General features: G+C 28.2%; 1 protein-coding gene across 1 annotated transcript in view; it reads right to left on the bottom strand.

Annotated features, from left to right (window-relative positions):
- LOC129912097 (allatostatin-A receptor-like) overlaps window positions 1–20714 on the bottom strand; it is a 164823-nt gene that overhangs the window by 117721 nt on the left and 26388 nt on the right. Inside the window, exon 2 of the mRNA XM_055990205.1 lies at window positions 14094–14125. The gene's annotated coding sequence lies outside the window, so the exon portion shown is untranslated. The remainder of the gene's footprint in view (window positions 1–14093; window positions 14126–20714) is intronic.

Below are 20714 nucleotides of genomic sequence, written 5' to 3'. Positions count from 1 at the left end.
ATTTGTATTACAAAAAATTTATTGCAACTGAAATACATTTGCATTAAAAAAGTATTCTTACAATAATCATTTTTATCAAAAAACAAAACCGACTTCCATGGATCAAAACTGGGTTTTATGGTTTTTCAAATAGTCCCTATGGCCAGAACTGAACGAAATTGAAATGGGACCACATTGCAGCCTCCAGTTTTCCAATACAAATTGTCAAAATTGGTTCACTTGGTCCAAAGTTATGAGTTAACAAACACAAAAAAAAAATACAGACCAGTTGAATACCTCCTCCTCTTTGGAAGTCGGTAACAACAACAAAATTCTTCATTGAAAAAAAAAGAAAATTTGTGCATAAAATATTTTTTTTTTTTAATATTTGTCGAATGTCTTACAATTTTGACAATTTGGGCATAAAAATGTTTCAAAATTATATACTTGAAATATCACATGCATAGTCAAATAGCCAAAATTGCAAGAAATTCTACGAGTGTTAAAAAAAATATTTAGTGCACACATTTTGCATTTTTTTTTTTTCAATGTAGAAAATTTTTTATTTGCAATAATATTTTTTTTTTAATGCACAACATTTTTTTTGCAGCAAATATTTTATTTGCAAAGCAAATATTTTTCATTTATTCTTTTTTTAGTGCAAAATATTTTTAGTTGAAATAATTTTTTTTTCAATAGCAATAAAAACATTTTTTTTATTTCAATTTTTTTTAATGTAATTTTTTTACAAGCATTTTATTTGAAAGCATTTTTTTTTATTTGCAATAAATTTTTTTTTAATTTTTTATGGAAAGCAAATGCATTAAAAAATAATGTTTTTATACAACCTTCCTAAAAACATGTTATATCACATTCAATACATTTACACATACATAATAAAGTTAAAAAAAAATAAATAATTAAAAGTTGTATTGTTCTATAAGTAGAATATTTGAATTTTTTTTACTTAAAATTTCAACTTCACAATATAATTCAACTTTTATACAACTTTCCCATGTTTTGTTTTTTTTATTCGAAAATTGTGTGTGTTTTCCAAACTTTATTAATTTTGGTATAAATTTCTATCAGTACTGATATTTAATTACATTTCCAACATCCTATACATTGCAGTAATGAACAAGGATGTGAACTTTTAATTTTATTGTTCAGTGATTTTTTTAAGCTATGGGGCACTTAATGTGTCCAGGCTAGTTTGAACAATTTCCGAGACTTTTCTACCATATGCGGACGCCACTAGGGCAGGAGACCTTAAAAAATAAAATATAAAGAAATAAATAAACTAAACTCATGCTGTTAAAAGCTTATTTTCGTAGGATTTATGCGTTCCATTTTATAGGTCTTTGTATGTAGGTACATGTTGTGTTGTAAAAATGTTACTTACACATTTTATATGAAAGGATCAACATGGCTAGAGAATAACAAACAATCTCTGTAACTCATTCACACATCCTTGGAAGTTGAAAATTTAATTTAAAAATAAATTAACCCACTGAGCTGCTGCTTCTGGCAGCCACATGAGGATTAAAAAAAAAAAAAAACTTCATTGTTTACAGGAAATTAAAGTGTGTTTGTTTATTTTTTTTTTTTAACTCATTTTGAGTGAGTATTTCATGCTAACATACTCGTATGGCTTTAGAAGTGGAATTTTCAATGCATTTGTGTGATATTAAAATGAGCGGTAAATCTTTGTATTCTATATGAAGAGCTATAAAAGCTGTACGTATCCTTTAGTTCTAGCAAAAAAATAAAAGGTTTTCTATTTTACATTTTTGTAGAAGTAATGAAATTTGTTTGTTCTAGCTTTTTTTTAATGAAATAGCAATGAGTTAAAACCACTATTGATGTGGAAGCTATATTTTTAACGAAACTTTTATGTGACGAAGTTTGCTTTATAAAGTTCATTGGATATTCGATGAAATAGAGCAGTAAAAGTTTTAACATTTTAATATAAAATATATATTCTCGGGAATTATAAGAATATTATTCGCTTTGTGTATGTTATAAGAAACCTGGAAACCAAAATTTATTTAATAGCCCAGTCATTTTAGTCATTTTTAAGCCCAATCTGCGGAAAAATTCCTACTGGGCTGAATTTTGGTATACAGCTTAATGACGGCTTTGTTATGAAGATGTGAAAAATCGACATTGATATCGTGTCCGCGTTAAGAGTTATAGGGGTCAAAAGGTCACAAAAACTGGTTTTTCACGATTTTCAGCAAAACGGTAAGTCTTATCAAAAAATTTTCAATGCAAGAATTGTAGACCAGATTATTATATATAAAAAGTGTCATGACACTTTTTTTCCTAAGACCCACCGTTTCTTAGGTATAACGATTCAAAAAGTTGAAGTTTAGTTGTAATCGTCATAATCCTATTCCTGAAAAAAAAACTCCTAACTGAAAAGTTCCTGAAATTTCATTATTTTTTTAGCTTGAATTTCGTTCCTCAACTGTTAAGAATATGGGGAAACCAAAAAAAAAATGGAAATTTTCGCCATTTTTCCGATTGGGGCCCTTCTCCCGAAACCATTTCCCTGGGAATTTTTGTTTAGAATATGTCTGAAAATATACAGGGTGTGCAATAGAGAATGAACAACCCTAAAACGGCTTATAGCTACACTTATGATTGTTCTAAAAACAGATAGAAAAAAGTTCTATCGCAACCAGTTCATAAAATATGGACTTTTTTTCGTTCAGTGTATTTTAAATTTTATCATCTTATGTTTTCGTTCACTACAACCACGAATGAATGAATTTTATTTATTTCTTTTTTTTATAATTTTCTACAATAATTGGATGATTACATAAACGCTTTAGAAACTGCAAAGCTATTGCACATTTTCGTAAAAAAAATTTTGAAATCTGTTTTTTGATGCAAAATGTAAAAAAAGTATTTTATGAAAAATTTTAAACACCTGTGGTATAAAATAAATCTATAGAAACCTAGGTGGCCAACTTTCTTAAAAATATTCTGGTATAAGGAGAATATTTTTAAGAAAGATGGCCACCTAGGTTTCTATAGATTTATTTTATACCACAGGTGTTTAAAATTTTTCATAAAATACTTTTTTTACATTTTGCATCAAAAAACAGATTTCAAAATTTTTTTTACGAAAATGTGCAATAGCTTTGCAGTTTCTAAAGCGTTTATGTACTCATCCAATTACTGTAGAAAATTATAAAAAAAAGAAATAAATAAAATTCATTCATTCGTGGTTGTAGTGAACGAAAACATAAGATGATAAAATTTAAAATACACTGAACGAAAAAAAGTCCATATTTTATGAACTGGTTGCGATAGAACTTTTTTCTATCTGTTTTTAGAACAATCATAAGTGTAGCTTTAAGCCGTTTTAGGGTTGTTCATTCTCTATTGCACACCCTGTATATTTTCAGACATATTCTAAACAAAAATTCCCAGGGAAATGGTTTCGGGAGAAGGGCCCCAATCGGAAAAATGGCGAAAATTTCCATTTTTTTTTTGGTTTCCCCATATTCTTAACAGTTGAAGAACGAAATTCAAGCTAAAAAAATAATGAAATTTCAGGAACTTTTCAGTTAGGAGTTTTTTTTCAGGAATAGGATTATGACGATTACAACTAAACTTCAACTTTTTGAATCGTTATACCTAAGAAACGGTGGGTCTTAGGAAAAAAAGTGTCATGACACTTTTTATATATAATAATCTGGTCTACAATTCTTGCATTGAAAATTTTTTGATAAGACTTACCGTTTTGCTGAAAATCGTGAAAAACCAGTTTTTGTGACCTTTTGACCCCTATAACTCTTAACGCGGACACGATATCAATGTCGATTTTTCACATCTTCATAACAAAGCCGTCATTAAGCTGTATACTAAAATTCAGCCCAGTAGGAATTTTTCCGCAGATAAAACCTAAAATTACTGGACTATAAATACAAATTTTATTTCAGAAAATAAGTAACTCCAATATCTATGAACGTAAAATTTCATTAGAATTGTAAGAGTTAAAAACTTTGAAAAAGTAAGCGGATATCCTAAAATAAAGTAATAAGAACTTCATGAACTTACATGTTACAGCGAAGAACAAATTTTCGAAAGTTTTCTATTTGCCGAATTATTCAACAAACCTTCGTACAGTAGATTTTTAAGTCGTCGTTATTGTTAAATTAAATTTTTTTTTAGGTTTAATATAATTTAAATAGAAAAATTATTTTTTTTTTTTCAAAACGGCTCTTACGATTTTGATTAAAATTTTTGTGTGTAGTATTACACATAAAAGCCAACTTTTGAAAGAAACAAATATTTTTTGTACCGTTATTAACGGTACCTACCTGCCATAGAACGGTTGTTTCTGGTTTCTGAATATCTCGTACATGGCTAACCCGTTTTCAACGAAAATTTTTATATAAAAGCGTATTTTTATATAAAAGGTACCTAACAGGTACATTAAAAATACATTTTATGATTTTAAAAATATATTTCAAATTTTTTTTTGAAAAATCAAGTTTTGAAACCGAGTTGAAAACTTTTTTTTAAAAATGTCAAAAGCTAGAACGTCTAGATTTCTTCGATAAAAGTACAAAATCATATGGAGGGGGAGGGGGCGTATGGAAGGGAGGGGCAAATTTCTAAAAAATTGACTTAATTTGGAAAAAAATGTTAAAAATCAACGGTTACAACTACAATCACGTGCTGTACCTTTTTGTAAAACCTAGTATTTTATCTAATTTTAAATCAAGCTGTTTTATAACACAGTTTTTGAAAAATTAAGTTTAAAAATCAAAATTTTGGAAAAAATTTCTAACAAATTTTGTTCATATAATTGTAGGTATGTACATAAGTATGTAATTAAGTACTAATTAAGTTTTCGTTATTTCGTGCTCCATTCTGTTTTCAAACGAAGGCCGAGGGCGAGTGATTAGTCTTCATTTTAAAAGCTAAAAAAAAAAATACCTAATTAACAAATTATTCTATAGGGTCAATGTGGGTAAATGTAAACAATTTCATGTCTTTTTTTTCTTTCGACTTTAGATTTTTTTATGTTTTCACGGAACAACTTGAATGGTATCTTCAAATGCAAATATGAAATGATGGCAATTCTTCTTTATAAATATAAACAAATATTTCCCAAATTGTTTACATTACTGTCAAATATGGCATGTTTACAAATACCCCACCATGTTTGTGTTTTTTTGCAAATTCGGGGTAAATGTAAACGGTGGTATAAAATTTAGAATTTTCTCTTTATCATATGGATAACAACTTGAAAAACGTTGAAGAAGGTATTTGACAAAAACTTTTTCAAATTCCAATAAAAGTTTTTGTTTTCTTCCTTTGATTCTTTATATAGGCGCCCAATATGCATCCTGAGCAGCTCTGAACGTAATATTTTTTGTTTTTTTACGTCAAAGGCCGATTTTGCAACATCATCCACTGAAAATGATGGTGTTGGCTACTTTAAAATGTGACTCCGCGGCACTTTAGCAGTAGTAATTGACTTAAAATATGTTATTTTTATTAAAACCAATAATTTCACCAAAAATGTATGTTTATATTTACCCCCAGAATACGTTGTTTACATTTACCCATTATGAAAAATATTCTGGGGTAAATGTAAACACATGCAAATCGACATAAATGTCCTGTATTTTAAAATTTGCTTGTATCACATAGAATCTACATCAAAATTAAAAACAAAAAAATATTTGCAAATTATACTGACTTTATTCAATCTGCAAAAATATTTAATTTTTCTGAAAGACTAACGACTTGTTTGGCACTTTAAAAAATTATCTTTCACGGAAAATACGCTCGTCGAATGAATTCTCTCTTGACAGCAATGAGCTTGACGTATAAGTTAAAAGATACATGCGTCCGCGATTTGTACTTATGTATGCATCAAATAGATTTAACTGAAGCTTGTTATGAGCCATGTTTTCATTTACCCCTGTTTACATTTACCCACATTGACCCTACCTATTGGCGAGATTCATCAAAATTGTACTTAATTAGATATAAAACGCGTTTATTTTCTTATTTTTGGAATACTTTAGTTATCAAATTCCGTCCTGAAAATAAAATACAACCACAAAGTACAACCACATGCTTGTTTGTACATTTTGCCTGAAGCCTATGTCTCTATAGTCGAAACAATTTCGAAATTGTTGCGTAAACAATAGCTAGATTGCCTACAAACCCCTCTAAATATTTTCTTTATGTCGTCAAAGCTAAATTATGTCAAGCGTTAATCTAAACACCAAATTTCTGTATACCTAGTGGGTGTTTTCAGGATAATTTTTGAGGCGGAAAGCTTCATAAGTGATGAGTGCTAGCAATCATAATGACAGATAGAGCATGTGTTATTATTAGATGAGGACTATTGATTGTCAACTTATAACATTGTCGGATTAAGAAGACATTGTGTTTTTCTTTTTTGAGTCCTCCTTTTGTTCTTTTCAAAATCAACAATCGTGTGGAAATTGAGACTTAAATTGATTGATTCTACACTGTGGACTGAGGGATTGCTATAGGTTGGTCGAAAAAGATATCCAAATAAATTGAATTTACTTCGAAACACGATACGAAATGACAACGCTATGATAGATGGGCGGATATTCGATTTTTAACTTACAAATCATTTTGGATATACTTTTTTCCCTTTTCATTTAAAAATAGAAAAAAAAAAAGAAATAACTTCCTTCTGTTTAAAAGAACTCCTATTAAATTTTTTTTAGTAAATTTTATTTGAAATAAAAAAAAAAACTTCTTCTTCTGTAATAATGACTTCAATTAAGAGTTAATTTAGGTAGCATTAAGCTGCTTCAACCAGAAGACAAATATATTTTTTATGGTGAAAACCAGAATCAAATCATCATGATTTTTAATTTATACGTTTTTTTTATTTGCATTCCGGCCATCATCCCGGAACATGTTAGAAGGTAAGTTAATAAGCTCTACATTTTACAAATTGTTCCCTAGAGATCTCAAATTGGCCTACTGGGAGCACGGAAGAAATTAAAAAAGTTTTTCTTTATGTTTTTTTTTTATTCCTATCTTCTTTTTGAGTAAAACTTAATATTCCCATAGAGCCTTTTATTGATTTTAACCTGGATTGTTAATGGAAAGATGCCAATTAAGAAAAACAAGGAGGCAATGTTCCAATTTAGCATAATAATTTAAATTGTCTTTATCATCATAATTACCTTCTAAATGGACCTTTTTGTTTTCATTGAAGAAAGTTTTTCTTTTTTTATAACATCTAGGTAATAAAAAAATTCAATGTGAAGCAACTTATTTGTTAAAAGGAAGTTGTTGTTTCTTACCGTTTTTATTGAGATAAAATTCTTCTTTAAAAGTATTATGTCGTTTTCGATTGGTTTCACTCAAGGATTCACTCATTCTGAAATTCCATAAAACAGTTTAAATCGCTTCCACTGATTTCTGAGATTTTGTTTTTTGCTTTTTACAAAAAAAAAAAAAATTGCTTGACATTTGAGTATCAATGTATTAGTGATTATGGCTGTATTCTGACTTGAAATCGAGAAGAGAATTTCGCTCCTGAGAAGCGTTCATTAGAGGCATAGTTTTTATGTTGTCCATTTTGAATATGTCAATTTTAACATACTTCCATTTATTATATCGAAATGAATCTTTGTATGTATGTACGTCCAACGTTCATATATGTATGTAGTTCTGTTGTCAAAATAATTTTTTGACCGAACATAACTAGCCAAGTTACATGCATTTGCAACAGGAAGTTTTGTGCTTCTCTCGAAACCACATGTTTTGACCTGGTATATTCTAGATATCGGAAACTATTCGTCCAATTGCTTTCAATTTTTTACGTTATCTACAAAGAAGCGAAAGGACCAAAACTCCATGCTATTTTCAAAAGAAACTTCAGTTGCTCGAAGGTCAAGTTAGCAGGGGCGTACACACCATGGGGGCAAGCGGGCGGTAGCCAGCCATATAATATTTCATCTAAAAAAAAAAAAAATGTTTACCTCAGGGGTCTCAAAAAAATAAATTGCTTTTTTGAAAGAAAAGTTGTATATTATCTTGGGGCCCCAAAAAATATTACTTGAATAATTTTATCGAATGATTTTAGTGAATAAATTTATTGGCACAAAAAAAGGAGGGCTTTTACGTACAAAACAGTACGTTCTTGTTCTTATTTTCTATATCAAAGGGGCCCAAAAATTTAGTTTGCCCAGGTAACCGGCAACTCAACGTACGACCCTGCAAGTTAGAATTGGACTTCGTTTCAATTGTATTTAACATTTATCTGTTTTTTTTTTGAGAATAACTTAGATTAGATGAAATATAATGTTGGCAATAGTACCTACATTGTATAATGTGCAATACACATGTTGTGTGTATTAAAAAATAATTGTGTGTTAAAATCGAACATTTTCTGAGAGAATAAGACATAAAGACTTGGAAAAATATTGATTGCCTACTTTTTTCCTGGCCAACTTATGAGATTGTCAGGTCTTAATAGGTTGGTGTTTAGAGAAAATATACGCTCTTCTAGGTACTATAGATAACACTCAAACATGACATTCTACGATGAGGGAGGATGCCAAAAAAAAATGGGTCCCACAGTTCTGTTAGTTTGTATATAACTCGAGATACAGTTAAGCAATTATTTTCTTCAAACTTGGTAGTTAACAGTTTTTGGCAATTCCCTAGAGGAGAAATTAAATTTGTTTTTAGGACCCAAAATAACGGTACCTACCTACCATATAACGAAAATAGAAAAGTAAATTTTTTTGTTCAAAAAAGGTTCTTACACTGAGGGAAAAAATAAATTGAAGTTGATACGTCTTTCTTTCAAAGATGAAGTACTTTGATTTATGTGACTTTAAGATACGAAACCATGGAAAATTTACCGTTTTTATTTACGTGGATTATAAAATGTTCATCTTCAACGCAAAATTATTCCGAATAACAGTTAAATCAATGTGGTTTTCATTGATTTTATGTTGTTTTCTGTACGATTTTGATTAAAATTTTTGTGTATAATGCTACAAATAAAACTCAATATATTTTTTGAACTTTTATACCTGCCCAGAACAGTTTTTTGGTTTCTGAATATCTCGTATACGACTAACCCGATTTCAACAAAAAATTAAAAAATTTTGAAAACATTTTGGGATTTAAAAAAAAAAAAATATTTCAATTTTATGTTAGGGTTATTGAAATATTTCGAAATTCGTTTTTAAGTCTTAATTAATTATGCTTGCTAGCAATTTTTTTTATTTAAAAAAATTTTTATAAATAAAAAAAATATTTTTTAAAAAACTGTTCTAACGGTTCAAGAAAAAACTAATAAATTGGCAAACACAAATTTGCTTGACCGATTCTGACAAAAAATTTTAATTTAAACAAATCTTTCAAGTATGTAGTATTATTGTTTACTCTTCTTATTCTATTATGAATATATTCTATTTTAAAACTGTATTGTGCTGGAACTGTTTTGTAATTTTGGAAACGCCTAGACCTTAATGATTAAGGTGATCTATCTTCAGTAAGTAAATTTTGATTATGGTTCTTTTAATTTATATATCTCGAAAATCGTTAAGTCTGGGTCAAAAAGGCAAACATTTTTTCAATCATAAATCGTGCTTTAAATATAAATGACTATTTTATGTTCTAATTTCCATTACATAAAACCAAAAAAAAAAAAAAATTAGCAAGACACAAAAATTTGCTGAAGAAATAACACAAACAACAATCAAAAGTTTTTTCTTTTATAATATAATTGTTAGGATATCTTTCAAATCAAAATTATGCTGTGAGCGAGCATGTTTGTTTACTTTTTAAACAAACAAAATTTATATAAAAATGAAGAGTGTAAAATATATTCAGCACTATAAAAGAAGGAAATTCATTTTAGCTTATACTAGAGATGTATTTTTGTTCATTTGATTAAGTAAACATTTATTAAAAAAGGTCAAGTCTTAAGAGAAATAAAATAAAATGCTTTCATCCAACGTATAAAAGTGTATTTATGCATAAATTACTTAATTTTTCTCTTTGGAAGTTTGTGAAGCGTCAACATTTGGTGTAATGTTGCCATGTTGGTTTCTTTAATTTAATTTTTTTCTTGTTCGGTTAATTAGTCTTGATTTTGTAAACGAAACAATGTAAAATGTTAAACAAGGGGGTGCCTAATTAATTATCCTAAATGGATACATGTTGGTCATTGTGAAAAATATAAAACGTGAGATAGATATTAATGAAGATGATTTTTGTTATTTATGTTGCTGACCTTTAAAGTATACTAATGATACCTACTGAAAAACTTTTAAAACACACCAAAAAACTGTCCCCTCAAATTAATTAAAAAAAAGTTAGACAGTTAATTAGAGTTTTATCTCTCTGTAGGCGAATGAGATTAATAGCTTTCAAATTCTCAAACATAATTAATTGCTATGTGACCTTTTTATAGTTTTTTGAATCATTTGAGCCAAAAACAACAGCTCAACAATCTTGCTTGCGATATACAAATGTTGAAAACTGAATGTAAAAAAAAAATTATTATATAGATGACGTAAGTTTTTTGGACAAAATTGACGGAATTTTAGAAAAAAAAGGATACCATCAGATACTTCATAGAAAGTTTTAGGCTACGGCCACGTCCTGAGCGACGAGGTGGCCACATCATGAGCGGCGATCCTAAGCGGCAATTTCAAAACCCTACAAGTGCAAAAAATTGGATGAGTGTATTCGGCTCACACACGGGAGTCCCAGGTTCGATTCCTATGAGTTCCAATTTTTTTTTATTTAATAAAATTCTAAATAGGATTGGTGCATCACAGGTTTCGTTAGATTATGGTTCAAAAAAAATTAATTCCATAGCATCATCTGAACAATCTCCAAAAACTGTTACATAACAAGTATGAAGAGACCCGAGTCCCAGGTTTGATTCCTGTCGGTTACCAATTATTTATTTTTTATGTAGGTATTAAATCAATAAATTTTTCTTCACAAGAAACCATAATTTAGGCCACAAACTAAAATATTCGTATTAATTTAGAATATAATGTAGCTCGCAGCTCAGGATTTCAAAAAAAAAATTGAACAGACCTGAGCGGCTGATCGACTCAGTATTGCCGCTCAGCCGCTCAGGACGTGGCCGTACCCTTATTCATTTAATTATTCAATATAAATAAAATCAACAAAATAGTTTTTTTTATTTCAGAATTAAAAAAAAAAATGTGTAAAATCTATTTCTATCTATCTCTTGGAGAAAACATATTGGGGAGGTTTAAAATCTTTTATTCACAATAGTGAAGAAACATGAATTTCGGAAAATTTAAAATATATTTTATTCCCAAAAATAAAATAGGTACCACTAAAAGTATTTTTAAACACCAGACGGAAGTTCTTTTATTCTAGATTCAAAATTGATGACAACTTTTTCCAAGAAAATCCTATCTCATGGATATGGATTACTTTGCCTTCATTTTGGAGAAAACAAACAAACGCCCATACTCAAAACAGTGAATTACACACCTGAGTGAGCTTTAAAGCGAATATTAGACTTTAATGGTTTAGTTTCCTTCAAAGAGAAATAAATACAATTTTTTATACGTTGGGAAAATAAAGATAGTACGTAAATAAATAACACTTATTGTAGATGAAAGACTGGGTAAAAGTTTAAACTTTTAATTTTTTCAAAATGTGCGAAAATTTTTAGGTATTGGTAAATTTTAGTATTACAACTCAAATGATACGCAATGCGATTATTTTCATTCCAAAATTCACATAGGTATCTCCTATTCCGCCATTTCTTGTACCTACCTTGTCCAATGCTTTATCTAGAAAAGCAAGAACGAACCTTTGCAGATTTGCAACTGAAGAACTTAACATGGAAGCTTGCTTTGAAAACACTTCGCAGTTGAAAACCATTTCTGCTGTTATCATGTTTTGTAATAAACACAACAGATATATTTGAAATTAATTAGAAAGAAAAACAAGTTAAAGTTGTTCATAACACAAAAATAAATTTAACGGAAACTATAACCGATTAAGTTACATAACAGGCTTCCGAGGTCAGATTGAAATTTTTTTATTCATCTGGTTTAGTATGAAATCACCGCATAACTTTTCTTAAGCACTAATTACGTTTAAAACAAAAAGTTAACGAAAACAAAAATTCCCTACTTCATATCATCGTATATAAAATTTTATTGTGTCTATATCAACTGGATTCGATAAATGTAGTATTTTATATCATCAAGCAACAACAACAAAATAATCGAAACAATTTATTTTGTGTGTGCTATAACAAGTTTCTATTGCTTAGATCTTGGTATTGTCCGGTTTTACATCCTCTTGAGTATAAAGTGTTGACCAATCGAATTTAACAACATCACGTCGCGCCAGAAAAACATTATGTAGCAGATACATGTGTTTCTGACACATTTTCTTCCTTTGTATATAAAACAATTCTGAAATAACTAAACGACTATGGACTTGATTAGTATTTTTTGTTATTAGGTTTGATTTAATTTTTTTTTCTTCTTATCATCCAAAACTAATCAAAGTGTTTTCGGTAAATTGGTGTTTATCATTTTCGATTTATGACTTTTTTATTACAATAGAAAATAGACTAGAAAAGTAGTAAAATTAAATAACATTTTCTTGTTTTGTAAAGACTTATGTTATTTTGAGGGTATCACGATTTTAAGAGATTTTTTATATGCATTTTAAATTAAAATGTTTACTTCTTTTATCTATTAAAATAAAATGAAACAAAATAACAAACTCAAGAGACAGATCATTTTTTTAACTTGAATTCGCCGGTGTCAAACTTGAAGAACTCTTGACTCGACAGCTTTTTGTCGAATAACAATATAAACAATATAAAGGAGATGGCACATTTTTCTATGGAGCTTTGGCCCAGTGTGTTCACTAACGAAATTGGTATCAAATGAAAGGTGACGGTAAGCACATTACGTGGGTAAAATATTTTCAAATTCGTTAGTGGGGTTTTGGAGATATTTGAGTTTGAAGTTTCGGATTTCACAATCAAGATTTCAGCTAATTTTTCGAACAATTAATCGTAGAATGCGTAATAATGGGTGTACAGAAATAATATTGGTATCAAATGAAAGGTATTTCTCTTGTCTATAAATCTGTATCAAAAGTTTTTTTCTTTATTAAAAAAAATAATACATATTAGGTATTTACTTCTCAAAAGGTGATTTTTTTAAGCGAGGCATTTGGCACATCGAAATATCAAAATATTCAGTGGTGACATGCACTTTTTTTTTGTAATTTTTCGATAGCTTAATGTGTTACCTTTAATTCTATATATAAAATAGTTCTTTAAACATACAAAAATCTTATAATAAGCAAAATACACAAAAACGCGCTGAAATATGCCTATTAAATAATAAGAATAGAAACTATAGTTCAGTCAATGGGGAAAAATCTGGAAAAACTATGACGTCAGCTAAGTTTGAATGCAGCATTGAAGAGGGGTTTATCCCAAGTACAAATCTCAGATTGCGTATTGTTTGGTCTTGTGGGCGACCTCCATTTTGAAAAACGCATATGTCTCAATATCTCGAGAACGACTGGTCGGACAGAAAACTAGAAAGGACTTTTTAGATTGGAAATTAGTTAATCTTTCTTTTTCTAGTACATCATTTTTCTCTAGGAGTTATAATTTCAGAGTTACACTACCGAAAATTGTGTGTTTTTTGATATTTTAAATATTTTAAACAACTCTTAGAGTTAAGTGCGGAATTACTGAGAATGAGATACTTTGCTGTTCTGTTACTCTGAAAGTATAACTCCTAGAGAAAAATGATGTACTAGAAAAAGAAAGATTAACTAATTTCCAATCTAAAAAGTCCTTTCTACGTATTCTACGATTAATTGTTTGAAAAAATAGCTGAAATCTTGATTTTGAAATCCGAAACTTCAAACTCAAATATCAAATATCAAAAATCCCACTAACGAATTTGAAAATATTTTACCCACGTAATGTGTTTACCGTCACCTTTCATTTGATACCCATTTCGTTAGTGAACACACTGGGCTCAAAAATGTGCCATCTCCTTTGCTATTCATTCAATTGATTGTAGCATACATACCACCAAAGCGATCATTAGTATCCACGTTCATTCTGAAAAAAGGAAAAAAATACAAATATTGTCAGTAACTAATAATCTCTAACTATACATCTTTTTAAATATGTAGATTTTTGCATTGGATATATTCAAAATGTAAAAAAAAATTTAAAACATAATTTTAGTTTAAGATGCAAGATGCTATACAGGGTGTCCCAAAAGTTAACGTCTTAATCTTAATTTTTCTCATTTTTTTCTTTTGTTACGGATCTTTGAATAACCCTGCTACCAAATGCATTCAAAAATTTTAACTCAGCTGCATCAGTTTTAAAGCAAATATTACTTTTTTTTGCCCAACTAAGTATTAAAAAAATTTACATGACTCTAATTCAATGAACCGTAGTGTAAAAAAAATGCACTACGATGTTTCGGCAAGTTACCTTAAAAGTTGGTGTGTTCAATTCTCTTTTCAAAATGGCATAACATTGTTGAGAATATTCCATAAATAACCGAGATAAAATTTATTTTCTTAAGAAATCTGACTTTTTTATTAGGTAATTGTTCCATATTTTTTAAGTTTTGTACCCTTTCAGAACCTTTCAGAATACAAAAACTTAACTAATATGGAAAAATTACCTCATAAAAAAAGTCGGATTTCTTAAGAAAAAAAAATTTTATCTCGGTTATTTATGGAATATTCTCAACAATGTTATACCATTTTGAAAAGAAAATTGACCACACCACTTGCCGAAACATCGTAGTGCATTTTTTTAACACTACGGTTCATTGGATTAGAGCCACGTAAATTTTTTTAATACTTAGTTGGGCAAAAAAAGTAATATTTGCCTTAAAACTGATGCAGCTGAGTAAAAATTTTTGAATGCATTTGGTAACAGGGTTATTCAAGGATCCGTAACAAAAGAAAAAAATGAGAAAAAATATCTTCCTTATAATACAAATATTGCTTTGATGTTTTCACTATCATAAAACACATTTTTCCAGCATGATATTTAAAAAAATGTTAAAATGATATAGGTTTTTTTCAGTATTCCCCTGAAAAATTGTTGTTTTTCAGAAATTCTTTTTTTTTTCGAAAACCAGGGCATAAGAAAAAAATCCCTATTATTTTTCGATTTTGGTTATTTTTTTTTTTTTAATTTTGCATTTGCTATTATTCTTCTTACAAGACTATCTATCGACTAAAAAAATTAACTTTCGAAAAAAATTAAACATGTCACCATTTACCCTATTTAAACTAAAAAAAAATCGCTTCAAATTTGGTGCTTAGCGCTTTTGAATACTCTACAGAAAGATTTTTGGATTTAATTTAATGGACCAAAGATAATGGGATCCTTCATTTACAAATTTTGGAAAGGTTCATTTTCTATTAAACGGCTCCTACAATAAAAAAATTAAGGTGTAAGTTTTAAGGAAAGGTTTATTATATTTTTTTTCCAAAATTTATATTAATGGTACATAAAATTGGGATATCTCCTTCTCCATCCCAAGTGACTGGTTTAATTTTAACGAATTTGTTTATGCAAAACTTTTATTTTCCCTTAGTTTAAAAAATAATCAAGAACCATTGAAGAACGCATTTTATACATACATTTACATACATAAGAATACATTTACCAATTTTGTATATGAAAAGTTTTTAAATTTTACACAACTTAAACTCTAAGAGCAGGTTCGTCCGTCCCAGTCGTACAGTTTATTGTTTTCAATGAATGCATAACTTGATAAAAAAATACCTTTCAAAAGGTTTTATGGAAAGTTCCGTTAATAATTTTTTTGGTAGTTTTTAATTACATATCTACTTTCCTTTTTTATGGTATTTCTTCCCGTTCTATCATTACTAACTATTATTATCGAAATTCAATTTATATTCGCTGAACCCACCTCTTTCTTGTGTTTCCTCTCTTTTTAATTCACTTTATTTTCTATTAAGCTTTTACCTTTAAAAGTTAATTTAAATCGTTGTAGTGGTCGGCATGCCGCCTTTGACATCTTATTTTTTTTTGCAAAACTATAATTAGGTTTCGCGTTGCAAAAATGCAAAACCACGCACAGCTAAACCTAAAAAAGTAAAGATTTAATATTGCTACAATCTTTTTATCAAGATTGTATAGTACGAGAACAATTTTTCACGGAATAGCAAGTTGAGTAGGGATAATAGTTTTTAAAAGAAAATAACGTATTAGGTAGATATTACCTAGAATTGGTTTCAATTAGAATTAGAAATAGGTATTTAACCTTAGAAGTTTCCATAATTATTATTCATAGCATTCACTTGTGTCGAGTTTAAAGGTACAATAATAATTTTTTTTTTCATCCTTAAACTTTAACATAAAATGGTTTAAAATATACAATTTTTGTACGCCACTTCACTACTTTTTAGGGCAAAATCCTCATTGACTGACTAGTCTTAACTCAATAATGCATTTAATAACAAAAATATTCTCAACTGCATCAATGTCATTTTGTTGCTATAACAAACGATAAATCTACATGAACGATGAACGTTGATTACCGACTATTAAAAAGGATTTTCACTGTTTTATTTGAATAAATTGTTATCTTTCCCAGACGAATTTATCTTCCATTTTGTGGCTCTATTATTTTGATATTTTGTTATTTTTGATGAGTTTTTTGTTTTTGCACTTTTTCTCTTTTATTTTTTTTGTTTGGCATCAAAACAATAAAATCTGTCAATATCATGGTGATTCTGTGAGTTTTATTAACAAAATTGCCTTTGGAATTGCAATTTTTTTTGCCACCATTTGGGATTTAGAGATTTTTTTCTTTTGTGTGTGAAAAAACCTGATTCATCATCAAAACCAGAAAGCATGAAATTATATCATGCAAACAAAAAAAAAAAAATGGTTTTGAACAAAAAAAAAAAAAAATAATAAACTGATGACAGTTGTTGGTAGTAACATTTTAACTTCTACTCTAAAAATGTGTGTGTCTAGTGTGTAGGAGGAATTTTGGAGGAAGTTTTGAATTTGCAAAAAAATAGGAACTCAATACCATAGGTAAACCATAGTTATCAGACCTGACGATGATACAGAATTCACTGAATCAGTTTTACTAAAACTTGATAGTTAAAAAATGTTGGGTAGTTTGCAGAGGTGAAATGCAATTTGTAAAAGGATTAAAACATCATTGGAGTAGGTATCGTATGAGAGCAAAATGTTACGTCACATATTGTTTGTCATTATACCGAGTGGCATCTCCTTAGTTTAATAGCGTATCAACTTTCTCTATAATACTCTTAAATCAATAAAAGCTGCTGTACTTAAAGCTGCTTTGAAAAACTTTTTCAGTATAGCAAAAGTAGATCAAAGTAGTTTTAAGTACTAAGCAGTAGATAAATATTTCCAAAGGAACGCAGCTAAAAGCTTAACAGACTATTATTATGATAATTTTATTTAAACTTGTTTAAACTTAAAATTGTATTATTTATTTATTTAGCAGATATTAAAAAAAAGAAGTACACAAAAATAGATGACACTACCGTGTTGCACGAATTTTAACGAATAATTAAATAAACAATTTTTCAAGAAGTTATATGTATGTATGTATGTATTAAGTCCAGACAAAATAAACAAACCCAGAAATAATTCGCATAGGGTTGAAAATTGGTACAGAGCATTTAAATGTCGATTAAAGTAAAATGTCAAAACTCCCCAAAAGTCCGATGTGTGCATAAAAAGTTATTCAAGTTTTAATGTCGAAAATATAGGTTTTTTATAAATAACATTGAAATGGGAGAAGCTTTTAAAAAAAAGTATATGGATGACTTGTAGGTTTTCTTATTCCCTAAAAAAAAGTGTATTACACTTTTTTTCTACGAGATATCGCTTAGAAGATATCGTGGTTTTAAAACGTGTCAAATGTCGAAAATATCGGTTTTTTGCCTATTACTCTTAAACTATGAGTCCTGTTAAAAAGTTGTCTCTGAAAAACTGGTAGATAATGTGCTCCTTTATATTACTACATTTTTTATCAAATTTTGATTTTAGATTAATAATTCCTAAAAAGTTACAGAACAATTGTCCCCTTTTTTTTAATTAATAATGCATTAAAATCAAAAATGCATCATGTAACCAAATTACATAGTTTTATTGGAGCTCAAATTCCTTAAATTTTCCCTTTTAATTACGAGTTTTATTTTTTTTTTCATACATTTTCTAAATTTGTATATCAATGTTTTAGAAATTTAAATTGCTTGAACTCTATGAGCAAGTTTGTGCGACCCAGTCGTGCATTTCATTTCTATAATTTATCAGTAAATAGGTACTATTTTCCTTTTTTATTTTTATAAATTGTTTGTACACTGAGGGAAAAAACAACTTAAAATCAACCAAAACCACGTTGTTTCAACTACTTTTCTGAATGATTTTGCGTTGAAGACGAAAATTTTAAAATCAAAGTAGAACATCTTTATTTTAAAGTGGTTTGCCGTTATAAAACATCTTTAAATCAAAGTTGGTTCAACTTTGAAAAAGCATCAATTTATTAAAAAAAAAAAAAAAATGGCAGCCACTGAAATAAGAGTGATAAAATGCAACGAAAGCTTACGTTTTTTCAATTTTAATTTAAAGATATTTCATGTCAGGTTTTTCAACATTAAATCAACGTTGAACATATTACATCTTACGTTGCGTTTTTTCCCTCAGTGTATGACAATTTACATATATTTTTTATAATTTGTTTGAATGTTGTTTTTTAACATTTGGACTATTTATCTTGAATAAAAAAAAAATTATTTGCAAAAAGAGTTATATTTGTCAGAGCAATTATGTATTGTTGTTAAAATGCAAACAGTCAATTTCATTTTTTTATTCAGGAAGCCTTAAATACTACATCGTGATGGCATATGTTATGTTCCATGTGTATAGCAATGCAAACAATTTATTGTTTATTGACCTATACGTACAAAATGTTTAAATAAAATAATCAATATCCAGATTATTTACCTACCAATTTTAAAATAAACGGTTCAATTCTTGGATGAACTGGATGTTTTAAGTCTTAAAACCAATATGTATCAAGAAAAAAAAATTGTTGGACGACTTTTGTCACTGAAAAATGTTAATTTGATAGCTGTTATTATCAAATTTTTTTTTCGGTGTACTTTGCAACAGTAGTTTGCCTCTTTCACCCCCAATTGATTTTTGTTTTTATTATTCTTTCACCAAAACATTGGCCAATAATAAGAAACAATTAATTGATCAAAAAATTATTTATTTCATACGCCATTTTGCTGCAAATTAATTTACAGTTCCAATTCTTTTAAAAACTCAATTTCTTACTTTAATTTCAGAGCAACACGCCGAAAAAAATTTGTAAGATGGGACACTGGTTTATTATTTTAAAAACTTGTCCCAATATTGCAGTTTTCAAAAAGGTATAAAAGTTTCTAAAGTTGAAGTTTCATCGCAAAATATTGCAATTTGAATTCAACAAAACAGGGTTTTTTCAGAGCAAAAATCTAAGTAGGGATTTTTCGAAATATCACAATTATTGCATTTATTCGAAAACCGTAAGGATTTGGGATAAACAAGTTACCTACCAAACAGCTCTGATTTTGATGATCTTTTTTCCAACGTCAGTAATTAAAAATACTTTAAAGTCTATAGATTAAATTGAAGTTTTGATTTTTTAAATTTAATTGAAGATTTTTGTGAACAAAACAATTTTTTTTTCAAAAATTTTGCTTGAATTTCATGAATTTACTAATGCCAAAAGATTGATTGCGATAAATACAATTTTCTCACAAATTGACTTCAAACACACATAAAAAAAATATTTGAACACAACGGCAACACCTAAAATATTTAATACATTTTTAAAAATGTAGAAGGTTATTCATATTTGTTAAATTAAAATTAAGGAAAAGGTTTTTGAAAATAACATGTCGTTTTTAAAACTTTTTCGTAATATAAAATGCATTAATTTTTCAATTATTTTGGCCACATTTATTGTGATTTAAAATTATAAAAGGAAATGTCAATATGTAATATAGTTTATGAAAAAATTTAAAAAGTACAGTAGACTCTCGCTAACTTGAATATACGATAACTTGAACAATCCAATACCTTGAACATGGTATTTTCTTCAACTTTTGTATTGCTGATTCTATAAGTTGAACAATTAAAATATTTGAAGCTCTATAACTTGAACAAATAAATTTTTTTCAACAGAAATTTGAATGTAGTAACTAGTTGTAATTGTGTTTTGCGTCATTTACATTAATTTATAAAACAAATTGAATTCATACAAAAACTAAGACTTTTTTTAATGTTCCAGTTACTTGAACAATCCAATAACTTGAACGAGCCTGGTTTAGTAGGTGTTCAAGTTAGCGAGATTCCACTGTATTTCATTTTCGAAGAACTTTTTTTAATAGAAATTTTGAAAGAAAAAATAAACCTATTTTTTTTTAAGTTCAACATTTAAATATAAACTTATTTTTTCTTCATTCAATAGCCCTTATTGTTGAAAGTTAAATAGCAAAAGTTCAAAGCTCATATTTGCCAAAGTCTTTAAGAAAATCAATTACTTCAATGCAAAAATTCAGTTTTTATCAAAAAAATCCAATGAAATTGAAGTAATTTTTATTTTTTTTTTTTTCAA

Source organism: Episyrphus balteatus, chromosome 2 (assembly GCF_945859705.1).
Source record: "Episyrphus balteatus chromosome 2, idEpiBalt1.1, whole genome shotgun sequence".
In the NCBI taxonomy this organism is placed as follows: Eukaryota; Metazoa; Arthropoda; class Insecta; order Diptera; family Syrphidae; genus Episyrphus; species Episyrphus balteatus.
This window is presented reverse-complemented; position numbering and strand designations above follow the sequence as displayed.